This window comes from Otolemur garnettii, unplaced genomic scaffold, assembly GCF_000181295.1.
Source record: "Otolemur garnettii isolate 467f Iridium unplaced genomic scaffold, OtoGar3 scaffold00008, whole genome shotgun sequence".
In the NCBI taxonomy this organism is placed as follows: Eukaryota; Metazoa; Chordata; class Mammalia; order Primates; family Galagidae; genus Otolemur; species Otolemur garnettii.
This window is the reverse complement of record NW_003852403.1, coordinates 33,042,457-33,049,996: the sequence shown is the minus strand read 5'-3', so window position 1 is coordinate 33,049,996 and position 7,540 is coordinate 33,042,457. Positions and strand designations below refer to the sequence as shown.

The window sequence follows — 7,540 nt, the reverse complement described above, 5'->3', positions numbered from 1 at the left end:
ATATTTTTAGCAGAGACGGGGTGCATGAGGGTGTCTCACTCTTGCTCAGGCTGGTCTCAAATTCCTGAGCTCAAGCAATCCACTAGCCTCAACCTCCCAGAGTGCTTGGATTGTGGGTGTAAGCGACTGCTGCCGCTGACTAACTTTTTTTTTTTTTTGAGACAGAGTCTCACTATGTCACTCTCGGTAGAGTGCTATGGCGTCACAGCTCACAGCAACCTCAAAGTTTTGGGCTTAAGTGATTCTCCTACCTCAGCCTCCCAAGTAGTTGGGACTACAGGTGCCTGCCACAGCGCCTGGCTATTTTTTTGTTGAAGTTTAGCTGGTCTGGGCTGGGTTTGAACCCACCACCCTTGGTGTATGTGGCTGGCGAAACCACTGTGCTATGGGCACCAAGCCTGCTATTTTTTTGGTTGTTGTTGCAGTTGTCATTGTTGTTTAGGTGGCTGGGACCTGGTTCCAACCCACCAGCCTTGGTGTATGTGGCCAGCGCCCTACCCACTGAGCTATGGGCGCTGCCTGCCTCCCTATTTTATAACTAAGAAATGCAACAAGTTTGCTTGTTTGTATACACCTGAATTGTAACAGTTGCATGTGTAGCGTTTGGACCAGCCCTTAAAGTTAAAAAGTTTAATTTGTAAATTCTTTTCTAGTGTTCTCCAGAACCCTGTAAGAAGTCACCAGAGGCATTCTTTTGGAATATAAAAAACTGAGGAGCATCTTTAGATATAATTATCAAAAATCTAAACAGTTAATGTGCTATTATTACATGTTACCTTAGCTGTTGTTGCTGTTACTGTTGTGTAGTGCCTGCCTCTCTTGTTTGTTGAACTTAACTTCTAAATCAAATGCGTTTTTTGGTTGTTGCTGTTGTTTTTGAGTCCTGCCATCCAAATCAAAACCAGGCTAGTTTGTTGGAACAATGCCTATTAGCTTAAGAAGAGAATTGTTAGATGCAGCCTAGAAGAAAGAGCTTGGTGTTCATCGTATCCATCAAGGAAAGGTTCTTATCTATTTGTTTTCCATCTTAGAGTAATATACTATATGTCAGGGCCAAGGCTTTAAGTTAAAATAAAATAAAATAAAGCCACTGGGGCTCAGCGCCTGTAACTCAGTGGTTTTGGGGCCAGCCACATACACCTGGTCTGGTAAGTTTGAGCCTGGCCCGGGCCTGCTAAACAACAATGACAATTATAATTAAAAAAAAAATAGCCAAGCGTTGTGGCAGGTGCCTATAGTCCCAGCTACTTGAAAGGCCAAGGCAAGAGAATCACTTAAGCCCAAGAGTTTGAGGTTGCCGTGAGCTGTGATGCCATAGCACTCTACTGAGGATGACAAAGTGAAACTCTGTCTCAAAAATAAATAAACAAATAAAAATAAACGAGCACTTATAAACAACAACAATGGGTGAAAGGATGGCTGATTTGGAGAAGGGGTTAAACTAAAAAGTAGAATTTAAATAATAATCATTAATAGGGAATATGAGGTAATTAGTATTAATTACTAGGTCTCTAAAGGCTTTGTATTTTTGAGGTAAAGGGGAAAGATATTCATTAAAATTAGACTTCATTATGTGAAATTATGCTTGTTAAAAACTTAATGGTGCTCCCAGGTGTGGGGAGTAAGTTTAACACATGCATCAAATTTGGTCCTCCCCAAATGACAGTGCATATTTTCAGGCCTATGTGGGAGAAGACATAGTTATAACAAAATTTTAGAAACTTGGAAAATGATGGATGAGTGATAAAAGACTTAGCAGACCCCCAAATTTAAATTACTAAGCCCACAGCAGGAAAGCCAAGAAGCAACGGGCTTTACACTAAGCCGGGCTGGAATCTGCCAGCCCCGGTGTCTATAGCTGGCCCCATAACCACTGAGTTACGGGCACCGAGCCCCAACGGCTTTGTTTTATTTTATTTTAACTTAAAGCCTTGGCCCTGACATGTAGTATATTACTCTATGATGGAAAACAAATAGAAAAGAACCTTTCCTTGATGGATTCCCAGTCTTAGGAACTGGCAGCATCAGCTTCTTCTGAAAGTAGAGTGAAGAGACTGAAAGAAGGATGGTTCGTCGGAGGCTTATTTAAGAAACAGTCAAGTAGGCAGGCCTGATGGCTCACGCCTGTAATCCTACCACTCTGGGAGGCTGACATGGATGTATTTCCTGAGCTCAGGAGTTTGAGACCAGCCTGAGTAAAAGGGAGACCCCATCTCTCCTAAAAATAGGAAAACTAGGTGCTGCGCGAGGTGCCTGAGGTCCCAGCTACTCAGCAGGATGAGGCAAGAGGATCATTTGAGCCCAAGTTTGAGGTTGCTGTGAGCTGTGATGCCACAGCACTCTACCCAAGGTGACAGAGTAAGACTCTGTTTTAAAAAGAAACAGCTCACTTGCTCCCTGCTGACCATCAGAAGCTATACTGCTGCTTCTCCTTACCTGAAAGGCACATTTAGAGGGGGAAGTAAACAGGTTTCTGGCCTGGGGAGCCTGAGCAAGGCTGAAGTGGGAGTACCTTACTGAAATATGCAAGATTAAGAAAATGTATGCATATCAAGTGCCAAGCCCTCTCCACCCCAACTATCTTGCTCAACCCAGCTCCAAAATACTTGTAGCAGACCGACTCTTCAGATGGGAGATTGAAAGGATCTTATTTGATCAGCCTCCAAGGAAATGAAACCAGGGGTTCTCTAACTAAACTGCCGACTTTCCACCTTACCCCAAACAAAAAATTAAAACAAGAAAGAAGGCCAGGCATACAGGACAGGAGATGCACCTGCAATAGTGAAGACGGTAAGGCCCAAATGATGGTGAGAGAGCAACCCAAGGTCACACTGTGTGTCCTGTGCATCAGGCAGAAAGATGGAAAGAGAAGCCCTCAGAAGACTCGGAAAGATATTTCACCAGGAAGAGGAAAGAAATACATCTGAACATCTCAAGAGAAGATTTAGAATACTGGCAAAGGGGACGCCTGTGACTCAGTGGGTAGGACGCTGGCCCCATATACTGAGGGTGATGGGTTCAAACTGGTGGTGGGCCCCGGCCAAACTGCAACAAAAAAATTGCCAGGCGTTGTGGCAGGCGCCTGTAGTCCCAGTTACTCAGAGGCTGAGGCAAGAGAATTGCCTAAGTCCAGGAGTTGGAGGTTGCTGTGAGCTGTGATGCCACAGCACCCTACAGAGGGCAACAAAGTGCAACTCTGTCTCTAAAAAAAAAAAAAAAAAAATAGAACACTGGCAAAGAATTTAGATTAAATTAGTGGCAAGTACATAGAAAACTAAACAAATGATGAAAAAAGGCAGTTTGCTCCAGGCAAGCACTATTCAGAAAAGAAAAGTTAATCTTGGTTTCCTACATGGCTCAGCTTTGAATACTTTAAGCAGAGTCACGTTAATGTAAACATACTGATCGATATTGAGACCAAACCCACTCTGACTATATTGTCTTGGTGCGGAGAGGGAAGGTGGTAGCTGTTGTCTTCTACAATGGGAAATCAATAGATAATACCCCCAACTGGAAAACTGAGAATTGTAAGCAAATGAATGTTCTTTGGAGACATGGAAATAGATGCCAGTGTGACCAGGACAAAGAAATGTAAATGATCGTTTCAGGGGAAGGGAGGAGAGATGTAAGGCTCATGAGGAAATAGTTGACAGTTTCAAGTAAGTGATTTTCAAAATTTTGATGAAATAAAATCCAAATGTAAAGACAAAGATGGAATGGTAACAAAACGAAACATTCCCTTAAAAATATTTTAATGACAACTCTTGAAAGGATGCAGAGAAAAATATATAACTTCCAAATTAGTTTTAGGAGGGAAAAAGAGAAAAAGAAAAAAAACTTAATCTCTTAAGAAAATAAGAGAGGAGAATAGAAGCGGTCAAGCAGAAGCGTTATATTAAAGAAAAGAGAAAAAGCGAAAGACAGAGACCCAACTAGGTAAACAGGCAGGCTCAGAAGAGAAGTGTAAAAAGAAAGAGGCTTAAAAACGATGTGTGGATGTGTGTGACAGTCTTAGGTGACATAAACTGATTCCTAGATTGGAAGGACTCAAGCATGGCAGGGCCACGGTGACTCTGAGAAAAAAGGGAGTCAAATACTCAGTGGGCCGTGGGTGATAGCCGATAGGTGGTGCTATCTTCACGGATAGTCAGGTTGCTATCAGAACCTCGAGGTAGCAGAAAAAGAAAACTGAAGTGTGTATAATGAACCATTCATACAGTTCATAGAAGGACCTTTGCCGGCTAAGTGTTCATAATTGGGAATGACATATATTTCAGTATTCAATATATCATCCAACATTTCAAGATTTCAATATTCAATATATATAACCAATGCTCAATTAGTAGTAATGATATGTCCTTATTGGGCAAAATGAATTCAGGAGTGAAATAAGCCCAATAACCAGTTGCGCTGTTAAAAAAAAAATATCGGCTCAGCACTTGTATCTCAAATGGCTAAGGTGCCAGCCACATACACCTGAGCTGGTGGGTTCAAATCCAGCCCAGGCCAACCAAACAATGACAGCTGCAACCAAAAAAATTGCCAGGCGTTGTGGCAGGCGCCTGTAATCCCATCTACTTGGGAGGCCGAGGCAGGAGAATCACTTCAACCCAGGAGTTGGAGATTGCTGAGCTGTGATGTCACGTACTCTACCCAGAGGGACAGCTTGAGGCTGTGTCTCAAAAGGAAAAAAAAAATCTAGGCCAGGTGCAGTGGCTCACAGTCTGGGAGGCCAAGGCAGACAGATCACTTGAGCTCAGAAGTTCAAGACCAGCTTGAGCAAGAGTAAAACCCTGTCTCTAAAACAAACAAACAAAAAAAATTAGCAGGGTGTTGTAGTGGGTGCCTGTAGTCCCAGCTACTTGGGAGGCTGAGGCAAGAGAATCACTTGAGCCCAACTTTGAGGTTGCTGTGAGCTATGATGCCACAGGGCATTCTACTAACGGTGACAAAGTGAGACTCTGTCTCCAAAAATAAATAAATAAATAATAATAACAACAACATTTAAAAAAATCTGTAGAAGTACCAGGTATGTTCCAAAATACCACTTGATAGTTATTCAGTTGAACATCAGATATGTTTTGTCTCAATTTCCAACATTCAAGGTAAATATTTTTATTCTTTTAAAAAATATTTTTATTCTATTTCATTACTTTTCTGTTTCATTTAATCACCAAAATTATTATAGAATACTTTATCATTTTTCAAAATAGAAAGTATTTCAGTAACTTTATAGAGTCAACATGATTTTGCTGGAAAACTAAATGAAAATATAGGAAAAGAAACATCAGAATAAATAAAAACTGAAAATGGATTTTTTCCCCCACATATTTAGTGTTTTATTTTGAAAAACAAGTGATTTTTGAAATCCTACACACGCATGCACCTGCACGTATGCAAACCATAAGACAAGATGTGACAAAATCAGGGGTGGAAGAACGTTCGTGTGAGCGAGGATTATTCCCAGTTCATAGGCCTCGGTCACTGCTTTGTCAGCGGCAGACCCAGATGGGGCGGCAATGTACCCCATGCCACTCCTTTTAGCTCCGACAGTGGTTCTCAACCCACAGGTCATGACCCCTTTTTAGCAATGAAAATACATTGCAGCATTAGGAAGGTTGAGAACCACAGGTCTACATCATCCCTGAAAGGAAAGAAGGCATCAGAGCCGATAGACACTTCACTCAGCTTGTCAATCCATTCCTTCTTCTCTGCCTCAGTTAGTAAATCAGGAACATCCTCAAACAGCGCCTTCCACCGTATCAAATCTTCATCCTCGCCAACAGTTCCAGTCACATGTTGGTAGACGGCACTGGCGATTTCTCCTCTCTTCACTCCTGCTTTAAACTTTATTGAAGCGCTTGTGGATGGTGTCTGAGCCACCAACAGTTTGCCTTGTCCCTGCAAGGCGTGTGCAGTGCATCCCAGGCTGCTCTCCTGCTCCAGCGCCAATAACCTGCACTGCCACTGAGTGTACTTGACAGCAGTGGTGGCCAGGATGAGGTCCCTGAGGGCAGACGCTGGCAAATGTTTGTTCCTGGTAACAACATTGCTTGTCAATGACAGCAGTGTTTCTCTCACTGGCTTAAATGAAGACCAAAGAGTGTTTGAATTTCATTTTCATCTGGTTTAAAAGACTGGTCCATCTGAAGTATGCAGTAGTTTCCACTTTTCTTTTTAGAAAGTATTTGCAAGCCTTCTTCTTGCTGTCTTGGAGCAATAATACCATCAGATACTTCTCTGGATATAATTTTTTCAGTTGGTACATACAAACATCAGATAATGCAACCAAATCACCAAATGAAGACATCCTACAGCGCCTCTTGCTATACAGGAGTGAGGGTGTTACAGAGATCACAGGCCACGCAGACTCTGGCCTCATCTTCACTGAGCGGGGTTCCAACAGCAGCACCTACTGGGCTGACGGGTTTGAAAGAGGCAGCGGCTGGAGTTCCTAATGCCTCTTTGAGCTCCTTCTACAGCTGCCAGGCATTCAAAGCATCACACAAGTTTATGAATCCAGGGGCTCCACTCAGAGCTGTGGTGGGAAGCTTGGGCTTCATCGTGTGCAGCTGGGCAGAGTTGGATGCGGTTCTTTCCTTACTCAAGGGCATCTGAGGTATTCCTTACTGTTCTGGTTCCTGAAGTCATCGGAAATTGCTTCCTCGTATTGTGCCGAATGAGCGAATGCCTTCGAGGCCGACTGGCGCCTCGTCTCCAGGGAGGCATCCTCACTCTCGGAGCTCTGCCTCTCTGTGGACTGCTGCGTAGTCATCTGGGTCACACTCCACTGTCACTCGAGCATGGTTTCGCTGCGGCTCTCCATAAGGTTACTCTACTGATTTCAATTTGCTCCGCAGCCTCCTCATCAGTTACATCTGGACAAGCCACTGTCTTCACAAAGGGATACAGATTATGAGAGCAACTCTTATAAGATTGAAATCAAGTCTGGCCATGGCAGCATTATCTTCTGGGGTCTTCCCAGCCAGAATTCCTGCATGGACTGCAGGGTACAGAGTTTTCACACAACCCCCTAACATTTCAGGAAATCCCAGCAGCTCAGCACCCCTGAGAGCTTTTGCAGTCACTCCAGAGGCAATTGATTCAAACCAAGAGAAGTCAGGGTTCTTGCAAACTCCACCAGGGCTTTGTCAGAGACACTAAGTGGGGCGAGCTGCCGGGAGCTGGGGCTGCAGCAGGGGGGTCTGTGGAAAAGCAGCTGGTGGCTGGGGGACTCCACATGTGGGAGGAGGCGGCCTCGCTGGGACTGTCAGCAGGGAGAGAGTGGGGCCAAGGTGAAAATGGGTTTGTGATTTTTACTTCTAAGCTTTACAGAAATGTTTGATTGTTTCAAATCACTGTGTGTATCATCTTTTTATTTAATAAAGAGATGAATATAATATATGTAGAAAAAAGTCTTAAAAAGTCATTAAAGGCTCGGCGCCTGTGGCTCAAGCAGCTAAGGTGCCAGCCACATACACCTAAGGTAGCAGGTTCAAATCCAGCCTGGACCCACCAAACAACAATAATGGCTGCAACC

The 7,540-nt window shown here is 43.5% G+C and overlaps 1 pseudogene; it reads right to left on the bottom strand.

Moving 5' to 3' along the window:
- Positions 1-7,540, bottom strand: part of LOC100956341 — a 37,286-nt pseudogene that overhangs the window by 17,928 nt on the left and 11,818 nt on the right.